Genomic DNA, 22,156 nt, shown 5'->3' with positions numbered 1-22,156 from the left:
TGGTTGGGTCTTCTTTTGTTGCCCTGCACAGGAGAACAGAACTGGAAAGCAGATTAGTAGAGTGGGGAGGGAATGAGATTTTGTAGTAACCTTCTCCCAGGAGTGGGGAGGGAATGGGGATTTTACAGTATCCTTCCCCTGCCATGCCCACCAAACCACACCATGCCCACGGAACCAGTAGTAAAAAAATTAGAATCCTACCACTGACTACAGCTGAATAGTTGATGCTATTGAACTGTTGATATGACCAAGAATTTGCAACTTCACATTATGTCCATGGATTACTGTTTTTTTTTTAAAAAAAAATCATCTTGGTTTCTTTTTTTAAAAAAATATGGGCTTCAGTCTGCTTGCACTGACCTTTACCAGGAACTGTGGCTGCTGGCATCACTCTTTATGGCTTTAGCCTACATTCTGCTAAGGTTTATTTTGTTGTTCTCTGCTCAGAAGGCCTTTAATTTCAAATGAGATTTTTCCTTGGTCCATTGGCTTGCACCACTGCTTGTACATTTCAGGTTCTTCTCTAAGAGCACAGATGGCTTTTTCTCAGCTTGAAACCAGCTCTTCCAGATATTGGTACCTCATTTTTTTCCTCATTCTGCATTCCCTTGTGCTCTGCCAGCTTCTCTCTTGTTTGGCTTTCAAATTATTTTAGCTGCTTTACAGCCCTATTTGCCTGGTTTCTTCACTTTGTGACCAGCTATTTTGCTCTTGTCCATTAGACCGCTGGGAGGACCTCCCACTTCACCACTATCTGCTAATCCGGAACCAGGCACCGAAGAGATCCATGCAGTCCCTCCATGGCAGGTCACCAGCTGCTTCATCAGGGTTTCCTCAGTGTGGATCAGAGACGATAGGTCAGCTTGGATAAAATACAGTTTAGCTACCTCTCCCACCCATATTGTTAAAGTGTCATCTCTAGTTTCTTAGTTCTGGCACGAAAGTTGAACATCTCTTATCTTCATATGAGCATTCTAAGTTTCCTATGCAAAATAAACTAACATTGTCGCCCTCTGAATTTCAGACTTTTAATGGAGCAAAAATATGTCAGTCTTGGAAATCCGCTTTGTCCACAGTGCTGTGTGCCCTATGCTATAATAGCCACCAGAAAGAGTTTGGAAGAGCCCACAAAATCTGGGTAGAATCTCATAGCATTGTGCTATATTCTCCAGAATGCATTTCAGTATGTTCTATGAAAGTTGAACTTTTCTGAACAAATACTGTATATAGGGATGTAATATATTTAAAATTGCACTGTATTGTTTATTTCTGCCTCCTGGTGGTTGTCATACTGTATTGCTCAAAAATTAGGATAAAATTGCTTGTATGAAAGGTTTCATTCTATTAATTTGATTCTCCTTCTCCCATTTTAATATTTCCATTATACCATGTGGCCATACTTTTAGGATTGTCTGAAAGTTATGGTTAAAAAAGTCAGGACGGAGACCAGGACAAAACCTCCACCCATTTTTTATGTAGTTTGCACATGATGATGCACATAAAAAAAAAAGTGGTTGGAGCTTCAGTCAGGTGTGGCTGCCATTTTTAAACCATTTTTTAACACATATTTTTAACCATGGCTGAGGGCACTCCTCACAATGATGAAAAGGGGCAAGGTTATATTTTGCAATGTGAGCAACTTCAAAAAAGTTGTTCCCCCCATTTTGGGATTCTTGAGGGCTCGGAAGGGTGAGATAATTATCTTTCTTTGTTGTTTTATTTGAACTAAAGCTGACCTTGAATTAAGGCCTACGTGACAGTTTCTATAAATTTCCTGCCTCAGAATGGCAGGAAAAGGTAGGGGAGGGGCTCTTAGAGTCCAGAGACTGCATCTAGGTTTATAGATTGGCCATTTCTGTCTTAAACATGGTTTCCATGGGGCACCCCTTCTGAAACAGAAGGTAGCTCTCCAGTTGAGAAATCCTGGTTTATAAAACCACAATAGATTCCACTGTATTTTTCTTATTTGCTGGAATGGGAAAGGCAAATAGGCAGAAGTAGTTTATCATGACATCAGTTTGTTTATTTGTATCAGAAGCATTGCAATTAAAATAAGGCATAGTATATGACATAAATTTAAAATATAAGATACAAGATTAAACTATGTACAAATTAAACAGATCTTACCCAGATACTAGCAACATTAATTGTATTCTGTCCTGCTATCATGCAGTCCTCAAATGTATCCTGATGGGAACACAAAGGGCAGGTAATCATGTGTGTTGTTGTCTGCATGTCACCAAAATTGCAAAGATCGCATTTCCACCTATGATATCAAGGAGAAACAGCCTAGCATTACATTAGGATACATTTTAGTGTAACCACACAAGGCAGTATTTCTAAATCATCAACATTTCTTTCTTTCTTTCTTTCTTTCTTTCTTTCTTTCTTTCTTTCTTTCTTTCTTTCTTTCTTTCTTTCTTTCTTTCTTCTTTCTTTCTATCTATCTATCTATCTATCTATCTATCTATCTATCTATCTATCTATCTATCTATCTATCTATCATTTAGAAACTCACTTAGAAAAGGACTCCGATCAATGTACAGATAAAATACTAAAGGCATTAAAATTGTATATAAAATTTAAGTAAGAGGCAAATGTAATTAAAATTCAACATTAAAATTAATTAAAAAGTGGAAGCACAGTTAACCAACCCCATTGAATATAATTTTTAATCCTGGTTTATTTGTCCACAACAAACTAGACCTGTTATTCTTCTACTATATTTGGTTTGTTTTATCTGCCTGTGTGTGATGCAGCAAAAGAATTTCACCTAATACTTCTGTACTGAAGTCAAATGAAACTTTTATATGCTTATTTTCCCTGCAGGGTATCCACATTTCTGCTTCTGATAAAAAGGAATTTCTCTCATACACACACATATTTCCTCATTTATCCTCTGAACTTAAGAAATTTGTATCTGGAAAAAAAGGAAGTCTCAGACAAGGAACAGGTAGCACTAAAAGGTTATTTACAAATAAGTTTCAGGAAGACAGCAAGGCAGGGCATCTTTGAACAATGAATGAATCAAACAAGTAATGTAGGAAGGAAGAAACAAACTAAACATCAAGGACAACTTTTGAACTTAACCATTAGCCCAGCCATGAGAAATAATCCTAAGGAAAAGAATACAATCTTTAAATATTTACTGCATTTTAACTAACGCCCATTCAGTTCAGAGAAGCTTACCTCCATGGAAATGCATACAAGATTACTAAATAACACAGCACTGGTTCTATTGAAAGAAAGGAGATTTCTCTTAACTCTTCTCACAGTCCAAGCCACCAGCCTGTCCATAAATTCTTCTTAGAAGACAACATCAAGCAGTTGGAAGAGAAGGGTATTTTAAATTGATTTTCAGTAAAAGGTACTAAAAAAAATTACAAAAAATAAAAATCCCGAATTATTATTATTATTATTATTATTATTATTATTATTATTATTATTATTATTATTATTATTATTATTATTATTATTATTATTATTTCTTCTTCTTCTTCTTCTTCTTCTTCTTCTTCTTCTTCTTCTTCTTCTTCTTCTTCTTCTTCTTCTTCTTCTTCTCTCTCTCTCTCTCTCTCTCTCCCCCTCCCCCTCCCTCCCTCCCTCCCCCCCCCACTCTCTCTCCGTCTAACACCAGGGGTGGGATTCAATTTTAACAACCGGTTCTGTGGGCATGGCTTAGTTGGTGGGCATGGCTTGGTGGTCATGTTATTGGCTGGGTGTGGCCAACTCAATATTACTCACATCGAGGCACGCATCTCCTCGCCTGGCCTCTCATGACTGTGGGGATGCTGCAATAGTCTTAAGTGTGAAAAATGGTTATAAGTCACTTTTTTCAGTGCCATTGTAACTTTGAATGGTCACTCCACACAAGCAAAGTACCAGCAAAGGAGGGGGAAAAAACTCCAGAGAAGTTCCTGACACAGGAAGTCTAGTCCTGCCAAGAATGTAAAAAGGGTTAACGGAGAGGCAGTTTCTGTAAGCAACACCAGAATGTTTCCTTCCTGCCTTCCTTACAGGATTAGGTCAGTAATTTCTTCTAACAACCGGTTCTCCGAACTGCTTAGAATTGTTAACAACTGGTTCTAGCGAATAGGTGCAAACCTGTAGAATCCCACCCCTGTCCAACACTAATTCATCTTGTGAGACTATCAGGCAGTCATAATAATTACTTAATAGGAAATCAGTGACACTTTACTGCCATTCTGTCATTTTCCAACCCATAGCTGTGTCGGAGCTTTCTTGGAACTCATTTGTCCCATATTGGAACACAATTTCTTCTTTCCCCTGTTATATCACCAATACTCAGATATTTATGAACTTTCTTTCAAATAGTCACTGAGAATTAGATTAATCTGTTTAGTCTAAATAATAATAACAATAAAAACCATCATAAAATAAGGTGGTATGGCCATGTCTAGGAACAAAAGTAACTACCGGTAACAGGACAGAGAACATGGCAGATGAATTACTTTACCCCAGCATCTTCCCATATGGTAACATTTTAGAAAGACAATAAAAATGCTAAGAATGAAACAAAAAGACCAGAATACATAGTGTCTGGCAGCCAATACCCTGATAAGGAATTAACACCAGACAAACAGAAAACAATAACTTAATCCAGGAACTACCCAGGAGAATACCATATTCCCACCAACACTGGAAGGGCAAGCTATTATATATGGAATGGAATGGAATGGAATGGAATGGAATAGAGAATAGAATGGAATGGAATGGAATGGAATGGAATGGAATAGAATAGAATAGAATAGAATAGAATAGAGCAGAATAGAGCAGAATAGAGCAGAATAGAATAGAATAGAATAGAATAGAATAGAATAGAATAGAATAGAATAGAATAGAATAGAATAGAATAGAATTCTTTATTGGCTAAGTTTGATTGGACACACAAGGAATTTGTCTTGGTGCAAATACTCTCAGTGTACATAAAATAAAAGATACATTCATCAAGAGTCAAGAATCATAAGCTACAACACTTAATAATAGTCATAGGGTACAATAAGCAGGAAAATAAGTACAATAAGTAGGAGAATGTATACCATTTCAGATAAATGATTATCTAGTAGTCTCTTAAAAACATCCAGTGATGGAGCGCCCATGATTTCTGAAGGCAAGCTGTTCCACTTGTTAATTGTCCTCACTGTTAGAAAATTTCTCCTTAATTCCAGGTTGCTTCTCTCCTTGATTAGCTTCCATCCATTGTTTCTTGTCCTGCCTACAGATGCTTTGGTAAATAAGTTGACCCCCTCCTCTTTGTGGCAACCTCTCAAATACTGGAATACTGCTATCATGTCAACCCTAATTCTTCTTTTCTTTAGACTAGCCGAACAGAGAGCAAAGAGTCACTAGCAGTGATGATGCTACCTAGTATAGTGGCAATGCAGGAAAGCCATTATTATTATTGCAAGGAGTTAGAGACATATTTTGATGTCAACTTTGCATTAACAAAAGCCTAGAAACTTACGTCTCATTCTGAGCTAGCCTGTTTGTTTCTCACTTTTGCTTGTGAAGGAGAAAGAATCTTCACAGAAAACTTTCACATCTTCTCATAAGATTTTGCCCGCTGGAAAGTCTCAGATTTTTTTATTTCCATTCCAAAACCATAAGTCAGATCTTGCAATCTCCTAACTATAGCAGGGCCATGAAGTAATGGTGCCAATTTTGATTTTTAAAAAACCCTATAGGATTGTTTTTGTCAGGGAGCTTCTGCCACGGAACCTGACATTAGATATGGAGAAACTGGCTGACCATGGGATATCTCTGCTATCATTATTAAGGAGCTCCTGGTAACCTGTAAGAGATTTGGCTGTCATCTTGCTTGATATCTGTGCTCTCCAATTTGTTTGTTTGAGCGAATAATACAGCTTAGAATCCTTTTATTCACTGGTGTCCTTATTGTTTCTGGATCCAAAATAACCATTTGCTTGGGCACCTGATTACTGCCTGACAATTGGTTAAAGCATAATGGGTAACAAAAATGATATTTAGTGGCAATGCCCTGGTTCTGAGGGAAAAAAATCTGCTAGGCAAGATGATAGTGACTATAACTCATATCCCTGGTTGTCCCAGTGTAAGTATTTTGGGGCCAGTGCCTCAAATATTAAACCGGAAAATTATTAAAATCTGGCATGTATCTGAACTTGATTGGTTTACTGAGAATTTAAGAAAAGTAAATTATTGACTTCCGGTTTGTCGGCTTCGCGAGCGGCAGGGATTCGCGAAGCTGCGCGATCCCTGCTGCGCTAGCCGCTTTTGGTGCTCCGATCTGGACGGGTCCGGAGCTAGGCTGCCCTGCAGGGGCAGATGAAGATAGGGGGATCTGGAGAGGGGTTTGGGGTGTTGCAGACCCCCTCCCCGGCCGGCAGAACCCCCTTTTCCCAAGACGGTGCAGCGGTCCGCAATGGCCGCCACAAAGAAGCTGGCAGCCGGGTAAGAATGCGCAGGAGGAAGTGGAGAAAGTTTTTGAAAAGAGAAAGTTTTTCTTGGTTCCCAGGACTCTAAGACATATTTAACAAAACTCCTGAAAATTATGACTTTCTGAATGATACCTTCTAGAAGAGGAAAAAAGTGGCAGTTTGGTGGTGCTGAAAGGAAAGTTTACTCTCCTTCCCGATGGAATTAATAAGTGGACATTGAGAAACCTGTTTTTTTCAGGTAAAACTAGCTTTATGGGATAAGTCGGAAGGGAGAGGACAAAAAATATATTCATCTGGTTTGATTTTGTTGGAGGAGATGCCTTAAGGATTTAAAGACAGAAATAGAACTCCAATAAGGCTTCAAAATACAGATTTGGACTTTCTTTTTTCTTTTGTCTGATACTACCCCTGGAAGAGAAAGGGAGAATTTTGTCTTGGCTTGGATTGATTGAGGATTGTGGATTTTGGGATTGTTTTACTTTTTTTTTGAAATATCCTGGTTGGTGTAAGAAGAAAGAGGGAAAAAAGAAAAGAAAAGAAAAGATCTATAATGGCTTTTTCTTTTGAGGAACTGAGGGAAGAATATGAGCAAACAAAAGCAGCCGGTAAAGATGGTATGGAAAAAGCCTTCCTATTTTTAGAAATGGCACTGGTTAACTATCAACAAACAATACAACAGATGGAGGCAGAAGAACAACAAGAAGAAGAAGATGAAGACACCATCTTTAATGAATTCCAAAATTTAACTAAGAAAGAAGGAAGGAAGAAAGCGAGGAAAATGAAGGACTTAAGATCTAAAAAAACATTTAAGAAAGAGAAAAATAAAATGCAAAATAAATATAATGATAGTAAACAAAAGAAAAAGGGAACACAACAGAGAAGGGATGCCAGCAAGGCAGAGGCTAGAAGAAGGGGGGGTAGGAAGATTTGGTGGGGGAAGAAAGAAAGGGGAAAAGCGGAGAAAAGCCACAAAGTTTTGAAATTAGATGGGAAAAGAGGAATTTTTTTAGGGACAAAGGGTAAAGTACAATTTCCTTAGAAAAGATTTTGCAAGGTACATAAGATGGTATTGTAACATCTGTATTAGAAATAGAAAATTAGAATGGCTTAAGAGTTAATAAGAAATTAAAATGTTGAAATGTTTAACAATGATTGATTTTAAAATGTAATAAAATATTAAAGGGAAAGGCAATGGGAATGTTATAAGATTTAATATTTAGATTTATTATTTAACTATGTATTTAATCATTTTGGATTTATTACTCTGTTTTTATTAAAAGAAAAAAAACTAGTAGATAGAATGTACCAAGCAGAATCAGATTGGGTATTAGGTGTTATTTTAAATGTTAATCTAATTAATTTAGGGGGAGGATAGAAAGGCATCATACTCTGATTAGTGATTTCAGGAGAAATTCTTTTTTTTTTTTATAAGGAATGAGATAGAGGGATAATAAAGAATGGGCAAAAGATACAAATATAATGATTTAAATTAAGATGGATTAAATAAGATAGAATTATGAAGAGTGAAATGTGTGGAGAAGTTTATATAGAAGATATAGAATGGTAAACAAAATAGGTAATGATATGTAAGATGAGCATGAATATAATTGAAGCCCATATAAAGAGAGGTACCTGGGGCCAAGTTACTTTCCTAAAAGATTTTTTATATGTTTGTTTGTTGTGTGTTTATGTTTTTGAGAGTATTAATAAAACCTTGTAGAAATACAAAATGAGAATAATGGTAATCAAGTCAGAAAGAAATAGATGAAATAATAATAGTGAAATTGAATAAGAGTAAAGAGAAGTAAAGAGAAATTGGATAAGAGGTATTTTTATGCTCATATGGAAATGGCTTAAGGTAGAATTGTATTGTATAAAATGGGGTTTTATCTGACTTGTAAAATTTATAATGGAAAAAGGTTCAAATATGTAATGGTTGATGATGATTTGTTTGTCTTTGAAATTAATAAAATTTGCTTGAAAAAAAGAAAAGAAAAGTAAATTATTTATAAATATGGCAACACTTGATAGCTATAACCACAACCATAACATAAACAAAGTGATGTAGTTTTGCAAAAATTGTGAAAGGAATGATCAAAGTTCACCTGGCCAAGAGTGGGCTATAATCCCAGGGGATTAAATTGTATATTAAATTAGCCATTTATTGGATAAACAAAAGCATGCAAAAAAATAATATAGACGTAGAAGCTGAGTGCATCCCTGTGCACAGATATCATATAAGACTTCAGGAATACCTATGTTATATTGATGGCTCTGGGGTTTTTAGTTCCCTGGAAATAGCAGAATAGGAATCCTAAAGGAATTGGTTTAAACTACTAAACTTGGAGGGATGAGGATAGGCTTGCTTTGAACTTTAACCTAAAAGTGACTATGGTAATTGGCTAGACTTTAAGGCCTTTATCAGAATAACATCTGAATTTTAAGTGAATTTTGCAAGTATCTTTTCCTATAGCTATTATTGTTAGAAAAGTATGTTTACTCCTCTTAGGGAGATGTAGGCAGACTTTGAAAAGGAATCCTTTGCTTAATTGCAGTTGCTTATCTGCTTTGCATTCCAGTTTTTACCATTAATCTCACCCTTTGTCTTGCAGCAAGAGTCAAGTGTTGGCTCTAATGCAGGCCCTTGGAAAAGGAAGGGAGTGGAATAGTCTCATTGGTGATCATGAAACAAAGGAGGAGTTGTAGCTTCACTAGTTTTAAACTTTACAAGGAAGTTTCATTTGTTCCTTTATATGGCACAGTATAAATAAAATAGAAAATATATTTAAGATAATGTTTGATAGAGACTCCATGGATTGGAATAGTCTAGCTGAAAAGTTTTAAAACAGTTTTTGCCTGTAGAAGCAGTTCAAGCAATAATTATGCATAGATTTTCTTCTTCCTGCCTTTTCAAGTTTTGATTCTGAAAAGTTTGGGGGGGATTAATGGTATTATAAATTCTTGCAATTGAATTGTATAGAGTTGTCTTTACCTAAACTGTGCAATGAACAGTTTACGTTTTGTCTCCAGGTTGCTTGCAATAAAGGATGGAGAAGGAAATAGCAACCCACTCCAGTATCTTTGCCATGAAAACTTCATGCACAGTACCAAAAGGCAAAAAGATATGACACTGGAAAATGAGCCCCTCAGGTTGGAAGTTATCCAATATGCTACTGGGGAAGAGCAGAGGGTTAGTACTAGTAGTGCCAGAAAGAATGAAGTGACTGGTCAAAGCCGAAAGGACGCTCAGCTGTGGATGTATCTGGGGGTGAAAGGAAAGTCCAATGCTGTAAAGATCTATACTCCATAGCAGGGGTCCCCAACCACCGGTCCGTGGACCGGCACCGGTCCGTGGAACAAGTCCTACCGGCCAGCTGGTTTGTATGCGCCGCCATCTTGTTTTGATGAAAAAGTGCTTCCGGTGAGCTTTTCCGGGTGAAAGCTCACCGGAAGCACTTTTCATCAAAACAGATGGCGGCGCCTAGCGCTCCGGTGAGCTTTCTACCGGAAAAGCTCACCGAAGCGCTGGCGCCGCCATCTTGTTTTGATGAAAAGTGCTTCCAGTGAGCTCACCGGAAGCACTTTTTCATCAAAACAAGATGGCGTGCCCAGCTGATGCCGGTACCGGGCGCGCCATAAAAAGGTTGGGGATACCGGGCAGCATAAAAAAGGTTGGGGATCACTGCTCCATAGGAACCTGGAATGTAAGATCCATGAATCAAAGCAAGCTGGATGTGGTTAAACAAGAGATGACAAGACTGAACATTGACATCTTAGGAATCAGCAAACTAAAATGGACAGGAATGGGTGAATTTAATTCAGATGGCCATCAGGTATACTACTGCGGGCAAGAATCCCTCAGGAGAAATGGAGTAGCTGAGAATACTGGGATACAATCCCCAAAGTAACAGAATGATCTCTGTTCGAATCCAAGGCAAACCATTCAACATCACTGCTGGAGCCTAGCTTGTATGATTTTGAGCATAACTTTACTAGCATGTGAAATGAGTGCAATGGTGTGGTAGTTTGAACATTCTTTGGCATTGCCCTTTTTTGGAATTGGAATGTAAACTGACTTTTTCCAATCCTGTGGCCGCTGTTGAGTTTTCCAAATTTCCTGGCAAATTGAGTGTAGCACTTTTACTGCATTGTCTTTTAAGATTTTGAATAGCTCAGCTTGAATACTGTCACCTCCATTAGCTTTATTGTTGCTCAGATTTCCTAAGGCCCATTTGACTTCAGATTCTAGGATGTCAGTGGCCACCTGATTGTGGTTATCAGGGATGTTAAGCTCATTCTTGTATAGTTCTTCTGTGTAATTTTGTCATTTTTCTTAATCTCTTCTGCCTCTGTTATGTCCCTGCCATTTTGGTCCTTTATCATGCCCACCATTGCATGAAATGTTCCCTTTATATCTCCAATTTTCTTGAAGAGATCTCTGGTCCTCCCTATTCTATTGTTTTCTTCTATTTCTTTGCACTGTTCATTTAAGAAAGCACTTTTATCTCTTCTGGCTATTCTCTGGAATTCTGCATTCAATTAGGTGTATCTTTCTCTTTCTCCCTTGCCTTTCGCTTCCCTTTTTTCCTCAGCTATTTGCAAAGCTTCCTCAGCCAGCCATTTTGCTTTCTGTGGGATGGTTTTAGTTGCTACCTCTTGTACAATGTTGTGAAACTTCATCCATAGTTCTTCTGGCACTCTGTCTATCAGATCTAATTCCTTACATCTATTTGTCACCTCTACTGTATATTAATCAGGGATATGATTTAGTTCATACCTGAGTGGCCTAGTGCTTTTCCCTACTTTCTTCAACTTAAGCCTAAATTTTGCAACGAGAAACTCATGATCTGAGCCACAGTCAGCTCCTGGTCTTGTTTTTACTGACTGTATAGAGCTTCTCCATCTTTTGCTGCAGAGCACATAGTCAATCTGATTTCTGTGTTGACCATCTGGTGATGTCCATGTGTAGAGTCGTCTCTGGGTTCTTGGAAAACAATGTTTGCTATGACCATCATATTCTCTTGACAAAATTCTATCAGCCTGGGCCCTGCTTCATTTTGTACTCTAAGCCTGTTATTCCGGTTATCTTTTGGCTTCCTATTTTAACATTCCAATCCTCCATGATGATAAGGACATCATTTTTTGGTGTTAATTCTATAAGGTGCTGTAGGACTTCATAGAACCGGTCAATTTCATCCTCTTCAGCACCAGTGGTTGTGGCATAGACTGGGACTACTGTGATGTTGAATGGTTTGCCTTGGATTCAAACTGAGATCATTCTGTCATTTTGGGGATTGTACCCCAGTATTGCTTTTCCTAGCTTTTTATTGACTATGAAGGCTACTCCATTACTTCTGCGGGATTCTTGCCTGCAGTAGTATACCTGATGGTCATCTGAATTAAATTCACCCATTCCTGTCCATTTTAGTTAGCTGATTCCTAAGATGTCAATGTTCATTCTTGTCATCTCTCATTTGACCACTAGCTTGCCTCATTCATGGATCTTACATTCCAGGTGTTGGACTCTGAGTGCAGCGTCGCTTACCTCAGAGTCTGCCATTTCACCGGGGCTCAGTTGAGAAGGCAATTCGACCCGTTAGCAGTTCCCAATCGACGAGCCACTCCTGACTGATTGTACGAAGTCAAGCTCCACATCTGATGCAACAGATGCCGCAAAGTGGAGCTGTTTGTTTGTGAAGCCTGGAAATCAGCTGAGGGAAAGGACAGATACCTGGGAGCAGATCGGGGAGTTACCAGCACACGCAGGGAGGATAGTGAAGGGGGCACATGATGGGGGATCAGTTACACAGAGCCGGTTGGAGAGAGAGGAAACAGGAGATTAGGATGACGCGAGGGTAGGATTACAGCAATGAAGGTTACCGTATTTGCCGGCGTATAAGACGACCCGGCGTATAAGGCGACCCCCACCACCACCAGCAACGCCTCCAGAAATCCCCGGGGCTGCAGCGGCAGGGCGGAGTGCCAGGGGCCGTGGGAAGAGCAGGAAGGCTGCAGCCTCGGGCGGAGCGAGGCGGCGGGATGAAGCGGAAGCGGCGCAGGGGATCCGGGAAGCCAGAGGCGCCTTCGCTGCGTCCAACAAGCATCCAAAGCCGGCAGTGGATATACCGGCGTATAAGACGACCCCCCCACTTGGAGGCATGTTTTTCGGGGCAAAAAAGTCGTCTTATACGCCGGCAAATACGGTAATTATGTTAGGAGTGCCAGGAGCTCAGCTTTGTGTAGGTGGGATTGTGGCTGCTACAACATAAACGGGGTTAGAAAGCGGAAGCTCCCAGCGCTAACCTTACCCAGAGTTTGCCGTTCTTGTTGGAGGAAAGTGTTTGCTGTTTGCTGTTCAAGGAATAAACTATCATTGAATTCAGTGAAGTGAAATTGATATCTGTATTCACTTTGTTGAGGCAAATCTTCAAGACTCATAGGACCGGCTGAGAGAAGCTTAGCTCTGCCTAGTCTTTTCTGTTTCTTTGTGACTGGTGCTGGGTAACTGCATTGAAGTATGGCAGACAGGACAGACCCAGATTATGTACCAGCAGTTGTGGAGGAGGCTGTGGAGGTGATTGAGGGAGTGAGCCCAGAGGCAGAGATGGAGATCCCAATGCTGCAGTCAGTGGTCTGCCCTGTCAGGCAAGGCAGGCAAGTCGGTGAGGTTTAGCGAACCCATAGAGCAGGCAGAAGGTAGAGTGGATAATTGGAAAACACAGAGGAATGTCCACAGCCCTGGCACAACTGAGCACTGGTGGGTGCGTAGATGGCTGAATATGGACAATAGTGGCTGGACAGTTCCAGGAAGTACTACTCTTGACATTTTAATGACTCAATTCGGTGAAGTATCCCTGCAAGAGCAACCCGGCTGGTATATGAAGGATTGGACTGGCTATAGAGGGGTGTCTGGATCATTGGGAGTGACCCATGGACCTTTGAAGAGTTCTAGCCCAATGGGATCAGATCCGAATAGGGGTCAAGATCCTCATGGACCCCAGACTGGACATTTCCTGGAGACAATGGGGCCTGTAGTGATCCCTAGCCATGGCCATATGGGATTGCCTGGGAGACGACAGTCGGATGCGGTACCTTCAGACTGGAGTGGAGCAGACTTTGTGGATGACCACAGGACCCCAGTAGGTCACGGGGTGGTACCCAGGGATTCCAGGGGTCAGAATTTTGGGGACCACAACAAAACAGATGGGGTCCTCCTCAGTTACAAGCGTTTGATGGGGCTGCTGATAAGGTGGTGCTCTTTATGGACCAGGTGATCATTGTTTTGTGTGGTAGATTCTACCCCTCCCATTGGGCCATGGTAGTTGCTACCACAGGGGTATTAGAGGGAGAGGCCATGGACTGGGCCGCAGATTTGCATAGGGAACAATCAGCAGAACTAGCCGATGTTGGTTTATTCCTAGAGGCCCTGAGATCACATTTCAAGGATAGTTCCTGAGTCCAACAAGCTGAAGATGATTTGTTATCAGTGAAACAACAGGATCGGTCAGTGAAAGAGTTCAGAAGAGCCGCTGATAGGCTTCACAATTGGCCTGAATGGTTGATCATTTATCCATTGAGGGAAGGATTGGACCAAGATTTATGCCAAGCCTGTTTATATCGAGGATTTCTGCCTAGAATACAGGATTGGTACCAGGCGGCCATTGAATTAGATTTGGGGTTGCTCAGGCTGAAGGTGTGGGGTGAGGTAGTGCCCAGAGCTCAGAGGGGACTACAAGGCCACAGAGCAAACATTACATCAAGGCCTCAGCCCCAATGGGAAAGAGGGGCCCCTACCTGTTTCTGCTGCAACCAACTTGGGCACAGAGCTGCTGAGTGCCCGATACTTCCTCTAAGTGCTTCCAAAATACCACAAAAGTTACCAAATAGAGGAAGTACCAGAACCAGCGATCGTCCCAGACAAAGCCCAGAACATTCCAGGGGGGTGGTCCAAATGGAGGCCAATGCTGAACCAGAGCGATCCCCTGATGAGAAGTCACCCACTCCTAAGAAGCCGTCTCACTCAGAGTATGAGGCTGATGAAGGTCGTGTGCATGACCCAATGATAAACAGACCAATTCACCCTTTTGTCATACCGATTACTGTTACTAACTTGAGAACAAATCAGAGGGTACAGCTTGGTGCACTAATCGATTCTGGATGTACACGTTGTCTGGTGACACAGGAGTTGGTGGACATGTTGGGGCTATGGATAATCCAGTTAGCCAAGATGATATGGTTTGAACAGGTGGATGGGTCTGTCTTGGATGGTGCCCCTGCCATACATCGGACGGAATCGGTAAGGATGGATATGGGACACCATTGGGAGAGAATCTCATTTGTGGTGATGGAGCGTATGACAGAGGCGGTGATCTTGGGATTGTCCTGGCTTGACAAGTGGTGTCCAACTATTCGATGGGAGGGCAGTTTTAGGAAGATATGATTGGTAGTGGGCCACGATCCACCAGAGGAAAACATGCCGGATGCCAAAACACCCGCTGCAATAAATACCTTGGTGGCTAACTCTGAGAACCTCAAGTATCCTCGAGAATATAATGATTTAGCTGATGTATTCAATGAGATTGGGAGTGATTAATTACCACCTCATCGCCCTGCTGACTGTATGATTGAGCTACTTCTGGGTATGAAACTACCTAAACCTCAGGAGTACTCTATGACTCCTAAAGAGATGGGTGAAATGTGCAGGTACATCGATAAAAACCTAGCGAGGGGATTCATCAAACCAGGGTATGCTCATATAGCGGCTCTATTTCTCTTAAGAGAGAAAAAAGACAATGGTTTGAGGCTTTGCATTAATTTCAGGGGTCTCAACACTGTGTGCGCCAAACCACTATATCCCTTGCCTCTCATCAAGGGATAGCCACATTAGCAAAGGGGCATGTATTCACGAGGCTGCATTTGCAGGAAGCGTACTATCAGGTATGTATTTGTGCTGGAGATGAATAGAAGATGATCTTTAACTGTCCGCTTGGAAGCTATCAATTCCGAGTCATGCCCTTTGGGCTACAAGGGACTCCAGCAGTCTTTATGCAACTCGTTAACGGAATTTTGCATGAACATTTATACCAGGGTGTATTGGTATATCTGAACAATATCCTAATCTATTCTGATAATATGGACAAGCATGTCAGACTAGTGAGATAAGTCCTGGAGAAACTTTTAGAGGCTCAGTTATGTGTAAAATTATCCAAGTGTGAGTTTCACTGTACTCAATTGGATTATTTGGGATATAGAATATCTAGTGAGGTCATAGAAATGGACCCTCAGAAGGTAAAGTCTGTGGAATATAGAACTTTACAGCATTGGACTTTCCTTTCACCACCAGATCAGTGGTGGGATTCAAAATTTTTTACTGCTGGTTCTGTGGGTGTGGCTTGGTGGGTGGAGAAGGATACTGTAAAATCTCCAGTCAGAGGTGGTATTTGCCAGTTCTCAGAACTACTCAAAATTTCCACTACTGGTTCTCCAGAACTGGTCAGAACCTCTGAATACTACTTCTGCACCAGATACATCCACAGCTGACCATCCTTTTGGCTTTGGCCCAGTCGCTTCATTCTTTCTGGCACTATTAGTACTAGCCCTCTGCTCTTCCCCAGTAGCCTATTGGACACCTTCTGACCTGAGGGGCTCATCTTCCAGCATCATATCCTTTTGCCTTTTGGAATTCCCGAAATGGCGCCACATATCTTAGTTTCCCAAACTGAGAAACGCTGATCAAAGAGGCTGCCATTTGCTGAGAGTAAGATTCTTGTCTAGATAAAGCAACTTGACTATGTGTCAGAATGGTCGCCCAATTGGAAACTCCAAATTTCAACTAACAAATGCTCTGTCCTACACATTGTCAAAAAAATAATAATCAGAACACTAAAATACAAGTTAGGTGGAAACAATCTCATAGATGGCCCTCACTCTGTCAAGGACGTAGGAGTGCTTATCTCAAATGATCTAAGCCACAGAGCTCCCTGTAACAGCATTGCCAAAAAGGCTTTAAGAGTTGTTAATCTTATTTTGCAAAGCTTCTTCTCCAGCAACATTGAATTGTTAACTAGGGCATTCAAAACCTTTGCCAGACCAATTCTCAAATACAGATTGTCTGCCTGGAACCCACACTGTATATTGGACATTAACACAATTGAGTGGGTTCAGAGGTATTTCTCGAGAAAAGTTCTCCACTCCTCCACTCACAATAGAATTCTTTATGCTTCCAGGCTTGAAATTTTGGGCCTGGACAACCTAGAACTGCACTGCCTGTTGTCCAATCTAAGCATAGTTCACAAAATTGTCTGCTATAACATCTTGCCTGTCAACGACTTACTTATTCAGCCTCAATCACAATAATACACAGGCAAACAACCTGGTAAACCGCTTCACACTCGATTGCAGAAAATACCTCAGCAACTGAGTGGTCAATGCCTGGAATGCCCTACCTGACTCCGTTGTTGCAGCCTCAACCCTTCACAGTTTCAAACTGTCTACCATGGACTTTACACCATTCCTAAGAGGTCCATAAAGGGGGCATGCATAAGTCCACCAGTGGTGGGATTCAATTTTTTTTACTACCAGTTCTGTGGGCGTGGCTACGTGAGCATGGCAGGGGAAGGATACTTTAAAATCTCCAGTCAGAGGTGGTATTTGCCAGTTCAATCTACTTAAAATTTCCACTATTGTTCTCCAGAACTGGACAGAACCTGCTGAATACCACCTCTGCTACCGTCCCTGTCTTACTGTCCCCCTTTATCTGTATTTACTCTATTTGTTCTTGAATATGTTCATATTTATACTTGTTATCTTGTACATGTTTGACAAACAAATAAAATAAAATAAACCTCGGTTAATGTCAAACACACAGTACAATTCCTCAATTGTACAGTAAAGCAATAAAAGAGTGCAGTTCCATTGGCAAAGCCACTAGAGGGTAGTGTTTCACCAAACATAAGAGAAGGCATACTGGAATGAAGAAATGTCTGGTGTATCCTAGGTAGAATCCAGCAATCTGGCACCCACCAGATGTTTCGAACTTCAACTTCCATCACCCATCCAACTATACTGGCTTGTCTGGGCATGGCAGAAGTTACATTTCAATACATTGCAAGGCAGTAGTTTTTCTACTATCGCCTAGCCATTGCTACAGCAATATAAAGCTTCTCCCCATTATTCTTATCTTGGCCCAAAGATATTTGGATGATGCTATAAATTACCTGGGAGAAAATAGCCTGAAGGTGGTATGGCATAGCATGAGAGAGAAAAATAGAAGAACCTTGGGAGCTAGAAGATAAGCAGGGTCTGCTGCTGTTAAGACGAAGCTCAGATGGAATTTTTAAAAAGGCACTTAAATAGTAAAAGAAAAAGAAGGACTGAAGTAAATTCATGTGACAATGATATACAGTTGCAACTTTTTAAGTATCAGGAGCAGCAACCCTTCCCTAGGTCATATGACCAGGAAAAGGTGCATTTAGAATGGAGCAGTTTTCAGTATTCTGTGCCTTTGCTTGCCTGGCTCTGGGGCAGTGTTTCTCAACTTTGGGATTCTTAAGATGGATGGACTTTAACTCCCAGAATTCCCAAGTTTCAGCCTATGGAGGGCACCAGAACAAACCAGCTTTACTGACAATGAATAATATTTTAATACCAGGTATTGCCCAGCAGATGGCAAACGTTCATCATACTTTGTTTAATGGTTTCTTAAAATGTTACATAGACTTGAAGATACCATAAAAATAGTGTGCATGTCACCTAATATAAAGATATCTTGTATATAATATGCTTTTATGTTTAATCTTTATTTCACTTCACATTAGGATAAAGCTACCAAGATAGCAGTAATAAATATTTTACTATTTTCTGAAAGGGGAGGGGTTCGGTGACATCAGGTTTTTTAAAATATCACGTAAGGAGAAAAAAACAATCTAAACAAATATTGCTAGATTTTTATTATGTTCAATTTAATTAAAGGGGGTCAGTAAACACTTCATTTTCCTTTCAACAAATTATTCCGTGACCTGTATGACCAGGATCTTGTAGGAAAACAAGATCTTCCTTAATATAAAATGAATTGTCATGCAATCATATAATCTATTCATTTAAAATCATTCTCTAATGTGCCCTTCTAATATATATGCATCATTCATACCTAGTACCTATACATGTATGGCTTGAGAACATTTATGCCTCAAAAATACTTGCATGCTTTCAGTTTTGAGTCTAGATGGGGAATTGTCTATGGATTATTGTTAAAGTGACAAGTATTTTTAAAAATTCTCAAGAAAGGTTAAACATGAGATGCTGGCATTAGAGCTGGTCCTACAATTACATTATAATTGAGCCATTTCCTTTAGGCAGCTGATTTTACAGATTGCAAAATGCCAACAAACAGTTGATAATCAGTTTAGGAGAAATATATTTTTACTCCTGGGAATAGGATAGGATAGGATGGGATGGGATGGGATGGGATGGAATGGAATAGAATAGAATAGAATAGAATAGAATAGAATAGAATAGAATAGAATAGAATAGAATAGAATAGAATAGAATAGAATAGAATTCTTTATTGGCCAAATGTGATTAGACACAAAAGGAATTTGTCTTGGTGCATATGCTCTCAATGTACATAAAAAGAAAAGATACATTCATCAAGAATCATAAGGTAGAACACTTAATAATAGTGATAGGGTACAAATAAGCAATCAAATCATACTAGGAAACAGTCAATATAAATCGTAAGGATACAGGTGACAAAGTTACAGTCATACAGTCACAAGTCGGAGGGTATGGGTGATAAGGAGTGATGAGAAGATTAATAGTAATAGTAATGCAGACGTTGTAAATATTTGGACAGTGTTGAGGGAATTACTTGTTTAGCAGAGTGATGGCATTTAGGAAGAAACTGTCCTTGTGTGTAGTTGTTCTGGTGTGCAGTGGCCTATAGCATTGTTTTGAGGGTAGGAGTTGAAACAATTTATGTCCGGGATGTGAGGGGTCTGTAAATATTTTCACAGCCCTCTTTTTGATTCATGCAGTATATAGGCCCTTGATTGAAGGCAGGTTGGTAGTAATTGTTTTTTCTGCAGTCCTAATTATCCTCTGAAGTCTATGTCTTCTTGTTGGGTTGCAGAACCAACCCAGACAGTTATAGAAGTGTAGATGATAGACTCAGTAATTCCTCTGTAGAACTTGATCAGCAGCTCCTTGGGAAGTTTGAGCTTTCTGAGTTGGCGCAGAAAGAACATTCTTTGTTGTGCTTTTTTGATGACGTTTTGATGTTAGGTGTCCATTTTAAGTCTTGTGATATGATAGAACCTAGAAATTTGAAGGTTTCTTCTTGAAGTGGCTCATAATATTTTTTTTGTTTCAGACATTAAGATTATTTGGTCAAATTGTATCTCTGATTTTAGGACAAAAGATGGGTTTTTTCCCCCAGGCAGTAGAATGTTTTTGGAGGCTTGGCTTTAGGTACATGGAAAAGTAGTATAGTTACCTGACTAAATCCAAGGTCTAAATGATCCAATTGGGTGGGATATCCTTAGAAGGTAAATTTAGTTCAAAATATGATATTTATCCTGATGCTTGGCAGAAACATGTTCTGATGATGGGCTCTTGATACTTGGGCCCAAAAATTTTCTATGGGAAATTATTATTAGGAAATCCAAAAATGCAAGCACATTGAAATAAAGGCCTTTGTTTATTTTTGTTCTATTTTGTTCATTATTTTTGGAGTAAACCCCTGCTTAATGATAAGTTTTGTCAGCTAGAATGAAAAAAAACCTGTCTTTCACTCCAAAACTGCAATTCCAAATGTGGATCTCCAGATATTGGGATCCAAATACGATGGCGACAAACTGAGGATTTCATGAGTGATCCTGGATTAAATAAATTGGTAGGTTAGATTTCACAGGCTGCACTGTTTTTGAGAGCAGCTTTTAAATGAACACAGAACTTGCTAAGAAAGTAAATCAAATCGACAAATTGTATCGAGAAAGGATGTACCTAGAAAGGGTATTGTACTGTTCTTTATTTTAAAAAATATATAACATTAGTTCTCCACTGTAGATTATAATATTTGTAACTTGGTTCAATTTTGATTGCATTAGGAATGAGGAGCCACTGGCCCAGGCAATGTGCAATCCTTGTATAAATTCCATGTGTTTCGTGCTTTTCTTTGAAAATCTCTTTGTAAGATACCAGCTCAAGCCAAGAACAAAGAGCCTCAAATAGGACATTCTTAGATTTCAATGCCTTTCTGGATTTTATAACTCCTGCTCTGGAATCTCTACTCATTTGAGATTTGTTTTTTGGTAATTAGCAAAATCTATTTTACACATGCTGAAGGGCTAAATTTGAGAGTCCAAATGTTATCCTACATTTACCATACTTTTATGTATTATAGTTATAACAATTAAAGCTAGTCCTTGACTTACATTCATTTGAAGTTACAACAGCACTGAAAAAGGGACTTATGACCATTGCAGTACCTCCATAGTCATGTGATCAAAATTCAGATGCTTGGCAACTGGCATGGTATTTACGATAGAGTCATATGATCACATTTTGTGACATTCTGACAAGCAAAAATTGATGGAAAAGCCAGATTCACTCATCTTACTAACTTAACAGCTGCAATGGTTAACTTAGCAACCGTAGCATGAAAGGTTATAAAATGGAGCAAAACTCACTTAAACTGTCTTGCTTAGCAATAGAATTTTTGGGCTCACATCTGGTTGTAAGTTGAGGGTTACCCCAATCACTTTTTCTGTTTCATTCTTCTTCCAACCCTGTTAAGTAGATAAAGCAGAAAGTTAGCAGCCCCTAATACTGTTTCTTCTTTGATGACTTTTCCACTTTCTCCCACTGGAAGCTCCACACTTCCTTTCTTAAACTGCCATTTTGTTTGCAAGAAAGGGAAATGAGCCATGAAAAAATGCACCACTCTCCATCTTAGGTTGATTTGATGGCAAGTGTTATCAACCACATCTGAAAAATAAGGTCTGATATGGATAAAACAGGATGAATAAAATTTTCCCTGTCCATTGCTTTTCTCTCTCTCTCAAGAAAAAAAAGGTAGGTATAAATGCGACAAATAAAACTTTTTTTTTAGGAAACTACAAATTTTATTATGGTATAATGCAAAATTTAAAACGTATGAAAAAAGGAAGCTGCATTATAATGGGTCAAACTATTAGCTCAACTAATTCTAAATCCTGGAGTCCTTGATGCTTGCAGCATGGCTGGCTTGCTTGCAGATGTTTCATTACCCATCTAGGTAATGTCATTAATACTCCACAGTTCAACCTAATTATATATATATTCTTCTATTGTGATTCTAGATTTCTAGCTAATCAATTTTTTTGCAGGATTTTAGGGAAAAAACAATTTTTCCAGTGTTACTTGGAGGTACAAGAAAATGTACAAATAAACTTGACTTACAACCATTCATTTAGTGACAGTTCAAAATTACAACAGCACTAAAAATGTGTTATGACAATTTTTCATGCTTACGACCATTTCAACATCACCATGTCACGTGATTAAAACTTGGGTGCTTGGCAACTGGCATGCACCTATGATGGTGACAGTATCATGGGATCACCTTCTGGCAAACAAAGCCAATGGGGAAAGGCAGATTCTTGTACCCACCATTTACTATAACTGCAGTAAATCACTTAATAACTGAGGCAAGAAAGGTCGTAAAATGAGGTAAAACTGTC

The 22,156-nt window shown here is 39.5% G+C and overlaps 1 pseudogene; it reads right to left on the bottom strand.

Annotated features, from left to right (window-relative positions):
- Nucleotides 1–338: 338 nt before the first annotated feature.
- On the bottom strand, nt 339–719 carry LOC148129028 (cAMP-responsive element-binding protein-like 2 pseudogene; annotated as a pseudogene).
- Between the last annotated feature and the right edge of the window lie 21,437 nt (nt 720–22,156).

Source organism: Notechis scutatus, chromosome Z (genome assembly GCF_049901735.1).
Source record: "Notechis scutatus isolate UNSWTSFEM ecotype Mainland chromosome Z, rNotScu1.2, whole genome shotgun sequence".
In the NCBI taxonomy this organism is placed as follows: domain Eukaryota; kingdom Metazoa; phylum Chordata; class Lepidosauria; order Squamata; family Elapidae; genus Notechis; species Notechis scutatus.
The sequence above is the reverse complement of the archived record's forward strand: the minus strand, read 5'-3'. Positions and strand labels throughout refer to the sequence as shown.